The 14,168-nt window shown below is 41.9% G+C and overlaps 1 pseudogene across 1 annotated transcript; it reads right to left on the minus strand.

Moving 5' to 3' along the window:
• Nucleotides 1-224: 224 nt before the first annotated feature.
• Nucleotides 225-1,408, minus strand: LOC308521527 (annotated as a pseudogene). The gene has a single exon. The product of its transcript is annotated as an uncharacterized misc_RNA (transcript).
• Nucleotides 1,409-14,168: the final 12,760 nt, after the last annotated feature.

Here is a 14,168-nt window from a genome sequence, read left to right on the forward strand (position 1 = left end):
CAAAGTTATCTTAATTCTACAAAGAAGGGAGGAGGTCTTCATGCCACCATTTCTTTAGAACCCTATCTTTTTCATCAAATTTGGCCACAAATCAAATTTCTGTGTGCCCTTGTTTTCAGGAGATTCCTCTTACAAAAGAGGCCAAGTACAAATATGGAAGAGTAACTGCCTAAGCAAGTAGGAAAGTGTTCCATAATAGTGTGCAAAGAACATAGAGTTCTGGGTTAATCTCTGGAACTTAATCTGTACCGTGACCTTGACTTTGAGTGAGATCGAGAACGAGATCTTGAAGCTCTTTTTGGTGGAGGGGACACAGAATGAGCCTTTGAGGGAGGAGCAGGTAGGGGAGATTTGGAACGAGACGGGCTCCTCGATCTAGACTTTGACTTTATATCACCTTTTCCATTTTCTTTGGGGGAACGAGATCGAGATGGAGACCTGCTTCGAGATTTCTCATACTCATCCTTAGAGCTGCTTCAAGAGCGTGAACTGGAGCCTCGATCAGACTTGGGCTTTGATTTGCTCTTTGATCTAGATTTCCTGCCTTTGGACCGAGAACGTGATCGACCTTTGCTCCGAGACCTGGATTGGGAGCGGCTTTTTGAGACACTTCGAGATCTACTGTGGCTGCTCCTGCAACTCCTACTTCGTGACCTCCTTCTAGACCGTGACCTTGATCTGCTTCCAGAGTAAGACCGCCTATGGCTCGTTCGTGCTTTATCTTCAATGAGCCTAATATTTCTGCCATTTATTTCTGTACCATCTGGTTTATCCAGCGCACGTTTCTTGTCAGAGTAGGAGCGAAACTCAATAACTCCTTCATTTGTGCGTTCTTTGTGAGCATCCGCATAGGTTACTTCACCTGCTTGTCTCATTAAATCTTTTAAATCTTGCCAACTGCAGCGACAAGAAAGATTTTCTACAATAAGTCTGAATTTTGTAGGAACAGGTGGTCCATATTTGTCTCTGCCAGAAGTTCTCCAACTGCTGTATCCACCTCCACCACTGCGGCTTCCTTAGCTGTAGCCGCCGTGATCCCGGCTCGGGCCCGGGCGTGCTACAGGATCACACGCACGCCGCAGAGGTCCTTGCCGTTCAGCTAATAAATGGCGTTGTCGGAGTCTCGGGAGTCCTCGAACTCCATGAAGCCATACCCATTTTTGAGGTCTATTGCAAGGAGGCAGCCATAGCCACTGAAAAAGCGCTGAATGTCCTTCTCCTGGACTTGGTAGCTAAGGCGCCCTATGTAGACGCTCGCGGCATGTCCATGGTGGGCGAGGGCCCCGAGGGCTGACTGTCGGAAGGCAAAGGCAAGGCAGAAGCCATGCAGGGGTGCGGGGATGGCAAAACCCCAGACACAAGCCTTCCACGGCAGCGGTGGCCAAATCCAGCCACACCTCCATGGCATTTCTTTACACCAATAGTGAACTTACAGAAAGTGAGACTAAAAAAGCAATCCCATTGACCATCGCACAAAAAAATTAAGATACCTAGGAATAAACTTAACTAAGGAGATAAAAGACTGATACGCGAAAAACTACAGGACACTGAAAAAAGAGATAGAGGAAGACATAAACAGATGGAAGAACATACTGTGTTCATGGATTGGTAGAATCAACACCATCAAAATGTCCATACTACCCAAAGCAATCTATAGATTCAATGCAATCCCCATTAAATTACCAACGGCATATTTCACAAATCTAGAACGAACGTTCCAAAAATTCATCTGGAATAAAAAAAGACCTCGAATAGTTGCAGCGATCCCGAGAAAGAAGAACAAAGTTGGTGGGATCTCAATACCAGATATCAAGCTGTATTACAAAGCCACTGTTCTTAAAACAGCTTGGTACTTGCACAAGAACAGACAGATAGATCAATGGAATAGAATAGAGAACCCAGAAATCTACCCAAATTACCCTAATTAATATTCGACAAAGGAGGCAAGAGCATACAATGGAGTCAAGACAGTCTCTTCAATAAATGGTGTTGGGAAAATTGGACAGATACATGCAAAAAAAAATGAAAAGAGAAGCGGTTCCTATAACAGAAATAGTGAAGGACCCCAGGCCAGAAGTACCAAAACGAGGGTAGATGCGGCTCAGTGGAGCCATGAGGGGCACCTCAAGCTTGTAGCACTTAAGAACTGACACCTACCTGCCAGGGGCCCCATCACCAGCCGCCTGGGCACCACGCCTGAGGAAGGATCAGAAAATAAAAAGAGGGACGGAAGATGGCAGCGATATAGGCAGACGAGTCCCAGGTCATGTCCCGGAGCAAATGGAGTGAGCAGCTGAAACGAATAACACCCACCCCGAATTGGCGAAATTACTCAGCTGGTGAGATGGTTTGCAGCTGGGAAGGGCAGAACTCCCCTGGAAAGGTAAAAAAAAAAAAAACCAGGGATTTGGGCAGGAAAGTTTGCCAGACCTCTGAGCCCAGAGGGTCAGAGGGAGACCACATGGCAGACAGCCGCGTCCCTTGGGACAGGCACAGCCCCTGACTGGGGAAAGGAGATCTGCGGGATTCCTGGCGCCGCCAGGGGATTTGAGATCTGGGTTCTGTGATCACGGAGGACTGAGCCTAAACGGGGCAGCCTGAAGAGCTGACCAGACCATGCAGTGCCAGTAAGAGAAGAGCTTACAGAAACTCAGCCTTCCCCATTTCTGCGGCCAGCGTTTGTTTGTTTGTTTTCACTGGATCCTGTTCATAAGACATTTCGGATACAGACACTCACCTGTGCTGAAGAGAGGGAGAAGGTGCAGATGAGTGGAATCTGGGGAGAGACTGAGGAGAGAGGGGGGGCCGGGAGAGGAGGCAGCGAATTGAGTGCTGAGACACCCCTGGGCCCAGGATCCGAGCAGCCATTCTCTCCGGAGGGTTGGACTCCTCCACCTAGCCCCCAGGCAAGGAGCACAGCCACACCCAGATTCCACCCTGAAAGAGATCAAGGATTGAAATAATCTGATCAATCCCTGGGAGTTAACAGGGTCTGGCCTATAGAGGGATTTTCAATCCCAGCAACAACACAGAGCGGGTAACTATTAAGGAACCAGCTCTGGGCAGTTGACTTCCCCACACCAGTTTTAAGTGCAATAGAGATGATAAACCCAAGCTACTGTACAGAGAGGCCCTATAGCCTCAGAGGCTAACCCAAAAACACTGCCACCCAGAGGCTGAGCCACAAACTGATTCTTAGCTAAATACAAATTAAGGCAGTCTGGGAAACAAATACGGCCTGCTTTAAAATCAGGACTGTGGTTTACAACACGGAGGAACAGTGTATCACAGGGAAATTCAACACTCTCCTGAATAACTGGCAGGACTAAGGCGAGCCAGACTGATGAGTAGAAGAACCGAAGGACCTTCACTACTGCAAATGTTTTTTTCTTTTTTTTTTTTTCACCTTTTAACTAAGTAACCAATTATTTTTGCTTCTTTTTCCATAACCTGATTTTACCCTTTTAATTACTACATTTTTATTTTTAACCAGTATTGTTACTGCTACCATTTTACCATTTTTTAAAGTGCCATTTTATTTTCTCTTTGTTTTATTTTGGGATTAGTGTTCTCCATTCTATCTTCATTGTTCCTTTAGCATCAATTTTCCCTACATCAATTTTCCCTCTATGCTAAAACCCTCTCCCTCACTTTTCCCCTTTTGTTGTCTTGTTTCTCTTACCCTATTCCTGCTTTAGATTTTCCCTATTCCTTCTGTTTACCTCCTGTCAAAATTTCACCCTACTTATATATCCTATTTCCAATCCACTGCTCTAAATCCTTATACACATATCCCTTATCTTTCTTCACTATCCAAATTTTTTTTTCTTCTTTTATCTTTCTATTGTTTTGTTGCTGTTTGCTTGATTGTTGAGTATATTGTTTTTTGTTGTTGTTGTTGTTGTTTGTTTTTTTGTGTCTGTGTGTGTGTGAGTTTTTTAGGACTGGCTGTGAGGCTGTTTTTCTTTTTCTTTTTCTTTTTTTCTGCTGGTTTTTCCCCTCCCACCACCCCACCACTCCCTCCCCTGCCCCCGGTTATTTTTGTGCTTCTGTTTTCCCTTGCCTCTCTTGATATTATTGGTTGTTTCTAGTTTGCATTCATCTCCAGGGAGCTGTTGCTGGAATTTGTTGGGATTAGTGGCGGTTCCATAGGTTTTCTCCTCATATACATAGTCTATTCCCCTCTTCTACTTCATTCTCTCTTTTTGCTCTTTTTGTCTCTCTTTTCTTTTTTTTTCTCTTTTCTTCCCCCCTCCGTTTTCCCAATTTCATTTTTGCACTTCTTTTTTTTCTTCCCTACTTTTCTTTTCTTTTCTTTTCTTTTTTCTCTGTTATCTTTTTCTCTTCATTCTTCCTTATCCCCTAATTCTCTTAATTCGGGTGGTCACCTTTATTTGGGGTTATTAATATCGTGAATATATTTGTGTTTAGTGCCTGGTACGTGGTTCTTTGCTGTGTTGTATTTTGTGCCTTTAAATCAACACAGCAGATCCAAGCAACAGCAGCCTCCTGAGCACCACGCCCTCTGTCTGAGGAACAGCAGCTGTAAGTGAAGCCTCCCCGCACCAGCCAGAAGAGCCACCACAGCTATGAACCGCACCCAACAGAGGAGCTGCTGCCAACTGAGGAGCAGCTGCTACCGCAACTGGCCGAGGAGCAACCACAGCCCAAGGAGCCACTGCCACCCAGGGAGCAGCCTCTGAATGACTCAACGTCTAGATATGTCAGTGAGATCAAACATGGGTAGACAAAGAAACCCCCATAGGAAAGAGAAGGAGGACTCACCAGAAAAGCAGCTAAGTGATACAGATGCATGCAACATGACAGAAAAAGAATTCAGAATAAGGGCCATAGAGTGCATAAACAGGATGGAGGAAAAAATCAACAACTTCTGCAAGAAGCTAGAAGAAACACATGAAAAAGTCAACTACCTATGCAAGAAGCAAGAAGAAAGAGATGAAAAAATCAATAACATATGGAAGAAGGTAGAAGAAACAGATGAAAAAAATCAACAACCTAAGTAAGACCCAAGAAGAAATGAAGAGTGATATAGCTGCAACAAAAAACACCATTGAAAGTATCAACAGTAGACTAGGAAAAGCGGAGGAACGAATTAGTGAATTAAAAGACAAGGAAGCAAAACACACCCAAACTGTACTGCAATTGGAGAAAAAAATTAAAAGACAGGAGGAGAGCCTAAGGGAGCTTTGGGACAACATGAAACAAAACAACATACGGAGGAAACCAAGATGGCGGCATAGGTTAACGCCGGAGATTGCTGCCTCGAACAACCACTCCAAAAAACAACTAAAAGACGGAACGGACATCATCCAGAACCACAGGAAGGCTGGCTGAGTGGAAATTCTACAACTAGGAGGAAAGAGAATATCATACCCAGACTCAGAGGAGGCGCACTGCTGAAGTGAAATACTAAGGTGGGGAGTGCACGCGGAGCAGGCTGGAGGCGGAGGGCGCGGTTGTTGTTTTCAATCGGGAGGGAGTTTCAGACTATGAGCTCCTCATCCGGGCGAGTCTCTAGGGACCCAGACTGAACCAGGAGAAGCGGGACTGTCTGGCTTCAGTCAGAACTCGAAGGCAGCATTCTCTCCAAGGTTTGCAGTGGTTGCTGGGACTCTGTGAGGCAGAGCCCCTAGGAACGGAACTGAGAGCAGCCATAACTGCTCATTCCGGCCCTGCGCAGAGCCATTTGCTGGATAGCCTCAGGCAAACGTTAGATTAGCACCGCCCTAGAGATCCAGCACAGAATCTCTCCTACTGCAGACACAGCGGACTCTCATAGCCAGTTAGCCTGGAGGTCAAATCATCCCCACTATTGCCGACAACAATCAAGGCTTAACTACAACAAGACTGCGCACAAAGACCACTAGGGGAGGGCACCAAGAAAGCATAAAAAATGCGGAGACAAAGAAACAGGACAAAACTGTCAATGGAGGATATTGAGTTCAGAACCAGACTTTTAAGGTCCCTTAAGAACTGCTAGAAGCCACCGATAAATGTAGTGAGATCCTCAAGAAATCTAATGAGACCCTCGATGTTATGATAAAGAACCAACTAGAAATTAAGCATACATGGACTAAAATAACGAATACTATACAGACTCCCAACAGCAGACCAGAGAAGTGCAAGAATCAAGGCAAAGATTTGAAATGCGAAGAAGCAAAAAACACCCAACTGGAAAAACAAAATGAAAAAAGAATCCGAAAATACGAAGATAGTGTAAGGAGCCTCTGGGACAGCTTCAAGCATACCAACATCAGAATTATAGGGGTGCCAAAAAATGAGAGAGAGCAAGATATTGAAAACCTATTTGAAGAAATAATGACAGAAAACTTCCCCCACCTGTGAAAGAAATAGACTTACAGGTCCAGGAAGCGCAGAGAACCCCAAACAAAAGGAATCCAAAGAGGACCACACCAAGACACATCATAATTAAAATGCCAAGAGCAAAAGACAAAGAGAGAATCTTAAGAGCAGCAAGAGAAAGAAACTCAGCTACCTACAAGGGAATACCCATATGACTGTCAGCTGATTTTTCAACAGAAACTTTGCAGGCCAGAAGGGAGTGGCAAGAAATATTCAAAGTGATGAATGCCAAGAACCTACAACCGAGATTACTTTATCCAGCAAAGCTATCATTCAGAACTGAAGGTCAGATAAAGAGCTTCACAGATAAGGAAAAGCTAAAGGAGTTCATCACCACCAAACCAGGATTATATGAAATGCTGAAAGGTATCCTTTAAGAAGAGGAAGAAGAAGAAAAAGGTAAAGATACAAATTATGAACAACAAACATGCATCTATCAACAAGTGAATCTAAGAATCAAGTGAATATATAATCTGGTGATCATAATAGAATCAGGGACATAGAAAGGGAATGGACTGACTATTCTTGGGGGGGAAAGGGGTGCGGGAGATGCAGGAAGAGACTGGACAAAAATCATGCACCTATGGATGAGGACAGTGGGTGGGGAGTGAGGGCGGAGGGTGGGGTGGGAACTGGGAGGAGGGGAGTTATGGGGGGGGGGGAAAAAGAGGAACAGATGTAATAATCTGAACACTAAAGATTTAATTAAGACAACAAAACAAAACAAAACCAAAAAACAAAAAAAACAAAAAACATACAAATAATAGGGGAGCCAGGACAACAGAAAGATGAACACGGATTAGAAAACCTACTCGAAGAAATAATATCAGAAAACATCCCTGAAGTGGGGAAGAAAAAAGTCACACAAGCCCAGAGAGTCCAAAACAAGGTGAACCCGAAAAGACCCACACCAAGAGACATCATAATTACCATGGCAAATGTTCAGGACAAAGAGAGAATCTTACAAGCTGCAAGAGAGAGACGGAAAGTTACATACAAGGAATCTGCCATTAGATTATCAAATGATTTCTCAACAGAAACACATCAGGCCAGAAAAGAATGGACGGAAATTTACAAAGTGATGCAAAGCAAAGAACTGAATTCAAGAATGCTCTATCCAGCAAGGCTATCATTCAAAACTGAAGGGGAAATAAGAAGCTACACAGACAAAAAAAGGCTAAGGGAGTTTATCACCACCAAGCCAGCAATGCAAGAAATGCTAAAGGGACTGGTCTAAGAAAGAAGAAATAAAAAGCTCAGAAAGAAAACAGCCAAACAAAAAAAGAAATGGCTACAAACAAGTACCTTTCAATAATAACTTTAAATGTAAACAGACTAAATGCTCCAACCAAAAGACATCGAGTGGCTGAATGGATAAAAAAACATGACCCATACATCTGGTGTCTACAAGAGACCCACCTCAATAGAAGGGACCCACACAGATTGAAAGTGAAAGGATGGAAAAATATCTTTCAGGCAAATGGAAAGGAAAAGAAAGCTGGGGTAGCAATACTTATATCGGACAAAATAGACCTCAAAGTGAAGGCCATAACGAGAGATAAGGAAGGCCACTGCATAATACTAAAGGGATCAATACAACAAGAAGATATAACCCTGGTAAACATATATGCACCCAATGCAGGAGCACCCAAATTCATGAAAAAACTCCTGGAAGATATCAAAGGAGAGATCGACAACAATACAATCATAGTAGGGGACTTTAATACACCTCTGACAGCACTGGATAAATCCTCTAGACAAACAATCAGCAAAGAAACAGCAATCCTAAATGACTCACTAGATCAGATAGACTTAATAGACATCTTCAGAACACTTCATCCCAAAGCGACGGAATATACATTCTACTCCAGTGCTCATAAGACATATTCAAAAATAGACCATATATTGGGTCACAAGAAAAGTATCCCCAAATTCAAGAAGATTGAAATCATAAAAAGCGTCTTCTCAGACCACGATAGCATAATATTAGAAATAAACTACAATAAAAACAACCCAAAATACTCAAACACCTGGAAGCTGAATCGCATGTTATTAAATATTGATTGGGTTTCCAATGAGATCAAAGAAGAAATTAAAAACATCCTGAAAACTAATGACAATGAAAATACAACAATCCAAAACCTTTGGGACACAATGAAAGCAGTCCTGAGAGGGAAGTTTATAGCTCTACAGGCCTATCTCAAAAAACAAGAAAACATGGTAGTAAATCATCTAACTCTACAACTCAAAGAATTAGAAAGAGAGCAACAAGAAAACCCCAGAGTGAGCAGAAGGAAGGAGATAATAAAGATTAGAGCAGAAATAAATGACATAGAGACCAAAAAAACAATACAGAAAATCAATGAAACCAAGAGCTGGTTCTTTGAAAGGATAAACAAGACTGACAAACCTCTAGCCAGACTCACCAAGAAGCAAAGAGAGAGGACCCAAATAAACAAAATCAGAAACGATAGAGGCGAAATAACAACAGACCCCACAGAAATACAAATGATTGTTAAAAAATACTATGGACAGCTCTACTCCAACAAACTATACAACCTGGAGGAAATGGACAATTTCTAGAAAAATACAACATTCCAAAACTCAATCAGGAAGAATCTAAAAATCTCAACAGGGCAATAACTATGGAAGAAATTGAAGCAGTCATCAAAAAGCTCCCATCAAACAAAAGCCCAGGACCAGACGGCTTCACAGGGGAGTTTTACCAAACATTCAAGGAAGAACTAAAACCTATCCTCCTCAGACTACTACAAAAAATCCAAGAGGAAGGAACACTTCCCAGCTCATTCTATGAAGCCAGCATCACCCTAATACCAAAACCAGGTCAAGACAACACAATGAAAGAGAATTACAGGCCAATATCGCTCATGAACATAGATGCCAAAATCCTCAACAAAATCTTAGCAAATTGGATCCAGCAGTACATCAGAAAGATCATACACAATGACCAAGTAGGATTTATCCCAGGGATGCAAGGATGGTACAATATCCGCAAATCAACAAACGTGATACATCACATAAACAAATTGAAAGAAAAAAACCACATGGTCATATCAATTGATGCAGAAAAAGCATTTGACAAAATTCAACACCCATTTTTGATGAAAACTCTCAGTAAGGCAGGAGTAGAAGGATCATACCTCAACATAATAAAAGCCATATATGACAGGCCCACAGCCAACATCATACTCAATGGACAAAAACTAACACCATTTCCCCTAAGAACAGGAACAAGACAGGGATGCCCCCTCTCACCACTCCTGTTCAACATAGTCCTGGAAGTATTAGCCATTGCAATTAGACAAGGAGAAGAAATAAAAGGCATCCAAACTGGAAAAGAGGAAGTAAAACTGTCCTTATTTGCAGACGACATGATATTATACATACAAAACCCTAGAGGCTCCATCAAAAAGCTACTAGACTTAATACATGAATTTGACAATGTAGCAAGATACAAAATTAGACCCAAGAAATCTGAGGCATTTCTATACACCAATAGTGAACTTTCAGAAAGAGAGATTATAAAATCAATCCCATTTACCATCGCACCAAAAAAAATTAAGCTACCTAGGAATAAACTTAACTAAAGAGGTAAAAGACCTCTACTCAGAAAACTACAGGACGTTGAAAAAAGATATAGAGGAAGACATAAACAGATGGAAGAACATACCGTGTTCATGGATTGGTAGAATCAACACATTAAAATGTCCATACTACCCAAAGCAATCTATAAATTCAATGCACTTCCCATTAAAATACCAACGGCATATTTCACAGATCTAGAACAAACTCTCCAAAAATTGATCTGGAATAAAAAAAAGACCCCGAATAGCTGCAGCAATCCTGAAAAAGAACAAAGTAGGTGGGATCTCAATACCAGATATCAAGATGTATTACAAAGCCACTGTTCTCAAAACTGCCTGGTACTGGCACAAGAACAGGCATATAGATCAATGGACTAGAATAGAGCGCCCAGAAATCGGCCCGAAACAATATGCTCAATTGATATTTGACAAAGGATGCAAGAACATACAATGGAGCCAAGATAGCCTCTTCAATAAATGGTGTTGGGAAAATTGGACAGATATATGCAAGAAAATGAAACTAGACCACCAACTTACACCATACACAAAAATAAACTCAAAAAGGATAAAGGACTTAAATGTATGACAGGAAACCATAAAAATTCTAGAAGAATCCAAAGGCAACAAAATCTCAGACATATGCCAAAGCAATTTCTTCACTGATACAGCTCCTAGGGCACTTGAAACTAAAGAGAAAATGGACAAATGGGACTACATCAAAATAAAAAGCTTCTGCACAGCAAAAGAAACCATCAACAAAACAATGAGAAAACCCACTGTGTGGGAAAACATATTTGCCAATGTCATATCTGATAACGGCTTAATCTCCAAAATTTATAGGGAACTTATACACCTTAACAAAAGGAAGATAAACAATCCAATCAAAAAATGGGCAATGGACCTAAATAGACACCTTTCAAAGAGGACATTCAGAAAGCCAAGAGACATATGAAAACATGCTCAAAGTCACTAATCATCAGAGAGATGCAAATCAAAACAACAATGAGGTACCATCTCACACCTGTAAGACTGGCTATCATCAACAAATCAACAAACGACAAGTGCTGGTGAGGATGTGGAGAAAAAGGAACACTTGTGCACTGCTGGTGGGAATGCAGACTGGTGCAGCCACTGTGGAGAACAGTATGGAGTTTCCTCAAAAAATTGAAAATGGAACTCCCATTTGACCCAGTGATCCCACTTCTAGGAATATATCCCAAGAAACCAGAAACACCAATCAGAAAGGATATATGCACCCCTATGTTCATAGCAGCACAATTCACCATAGCTAAGATCTGGAAACAGCCTAAGTGCCCATCAGTAGATGAATGGATTAGAAAACTGTAGTACATCTACAGGATGGAATACTCTGCTGCTGTAAAAAGGAAGGAACTCTTACCTTTTGCAATGGCATGGATGGAACTGGAGAGCATTATGCTAAGTGAAATAAGCCAGTCAATGAAGGAAAAATACCACATGATCTCACTCATTCATGGATAATAGAGACCATTATAAACTTTTGAACAATAATAGATACAGAGCCAGAACTGCCTCAAACAGATTATCATACTGCAGTGGGAAGGCCGGGGAGGGTTGGGTGGCAGGAGGGAAGGGGGTAAGAGATCAACCAAAGGACTTGTATGCATGCATATAAGCATAACCAATGGACATAAGACACTGGGGGTTAGGGGAGGCTAGGGGACTGTCAAGGGCGGGGGGGAAAAAAGGACACATATGTAATACCCTTTGTAATACTTTAAGCAATAAAAAAAAAAAGGAAAGAAAGAGAGCCCAATCACCAGTCCAAGCGGACTCCCAGCTGGGTGCTCTTAGGGGGCGTTTATCTCCTACAATCCAAAAATAAAATAAAATAAACTAGAAAACCAACTCACACCATACACTAAAATAAAATCAAAATGGATAAAAGACTTAAACATAAGATGGGAAACCATAAAAATACTAGAGGAATCCACAGGCAGCAAAATCGCAAACATATGCCGAAGGAATTTCTTCTCTGATAATGCTCCTAGGGCAATGGAAACTAAAGAGAAAATAAACAAATGGGACTACATCAAAATAAAAAGCTTCTGCATAGCAAAGGAAACCATCAACAAAACAACAAGAAGACCCACTACATGGGAGACCATATTTGCCAATGATATCACTGATAAGGGTTTAATCTCCAACATTTACAGGGAACTCATGAAACTTAACAATAGAAAGATAAACAATCCAATAAAAAAATGGGCAAGGGAGCTAGAGAGACAGTTTTTGAAAGAGGACACACAGAAGGCCAAAAGACATATGAAAACATGCTCAAAGCCACTAATTATATGAGAGATGCAAATTGAAACGACAATGCGGTACCATCTCACACCGGTCAGAATGGCTATCATCAACAAATCAACAAACAACAAGTGCTGGAGAGGATGTGGAGAAAAAGGAACCCTTGTGCACTGCTGGTGGGAATGCAGACTGGTGCAGCCACTGTGGAGAACAGTATGGAGTTTCCTCAAAAACTAAAAATGGCACTCCCATTTGACCCAGTGATCCCACTTCTAGGAATATATCCCAAGAAACCAGAAACACCAATCAGAAAGGATATATGCACCCCTATGTTCATAGCAGCACAATTCACCATAGCTAAGATTTGGAAACATCCTAAGTGCCCATCAGCAGATGAGTGGATTAGAAAACTATGGTACATCTACACAATGGAATACTATGCTGCCGTAAAAAAGAAGGAACTCTTGCCTTTTGCAACAGCATGGATGGAACTGGAGAGCATTATGCTAAGTGAAATAAGCCAGTCAGAGAAAGATAAATACTACATGATCTCACTCATTTGTGGATTATAGAGAACAACATAGACTGATAAACAAGGACAGATCCAAAGACAGAGAAACAGCAAGCAGACTGTCACTCCCTAGAGGGAAAGTAGGGGAGGGAGGGGATAAGGGGAAGGGATCAACCAAAGGACTTGTATGCATGCATATAAGCCAAACCAATGGACATGGACAACAGGGGGATGAGAACATGAATGTGTGTGGGGGGGGGGGGGGGGTAGTGGGGGAGGATAAGGACACATTTGTAATACCTTAACTAATAAAGAATTAAGAAATAAATAAATAGTCCCTTGGCTCCACCTAGAGAGTACACATCATTATTGTCTCCAGCTCAATCTAAGAGCAATTTAGCTATGCCTACTGATTGGAAGGAGAATAAATATCATAAACATGACCCTAGATCCTTTCCAGTCAGTAGAGAGGAGAGAGGCGCTCCCATTCAAAACAGGCTCCCTAAATTAGAAAGGAAGCCTAAACCAGGTCCTCCGGCTCCTATGTGCTCCATGTCTAAATTTCAAAGGGCCATAAGAGAAGCTGATGCTAATGGAGATCTTGAATTCTCACTCTGCTTCCCAGTCGTGTATGAGAGTGAGGGGGATGAAAACCCCACCTGGGAGCCTATACCTTACAAAGTACTTAAAGAATTAAAATTGGCCTGCTCTGATTATGGACCTCTAGCTCCTTACACACAAACCTTGGTAGAAACCCTAGCCAGTAAATGGATGACTCCTTATGATTGGTCACAGGTTTGTAAAGCCTGTCTCTCAGGAGGCGATTACTTATTATGGGAAACTGAATAGGATGATCTTGCTAAGAGAGCTGTAGCCACTAGCAAAAATTCCAGAGGAGGAATAACCCTAGACATGATATTAGGAGAAGGTGATTTTAACACGGCTCAGGAGCAAATGTATATGCCCAAAGAGGCACTTTTTAAAGTAACCAGTTGTGCAGTAAATGCCTGGAAATCCCTACCTTATACAGCAGGAAAAACAACCACCCTTACAGAGGTTAAACAGAAGGTCGAGGAACCGTATCAGGATTTCCTTTCTCGCCTCATACAGGCAGTCAAGAGAGTAATCACTAATGAAGAGGCAGCCGATATCCTAATAAAACAGCTGGCTTTTGAAAATGCTAATAATACCTGTCAGGCTTTATTAAGGCCAATTCACAGAACGGAAACTATAAATGATTTTATAAAACAGTGTGCTGATGTAAGTCCAGCATTTATACAGGGTGTAGCTATAGCTGCAGCCCTCAAGGGGGAGACATATCCTCAATATGTACAGGGCATAGGACAAGCCAGCAATAATACAGGTAATAAAAGAAATATGAA

This window comes from Myotis nattereri, assembly GCF_964212035.1.
Source record: "Myotis nattereri genome assembly, chromosome: 6".
Lineage (NCBI taxonomy): Eukaryota > Metazoa > Chordata > Mammalia > Chiroptera > Vespertilionidae > Myotis > Myotis nattereri.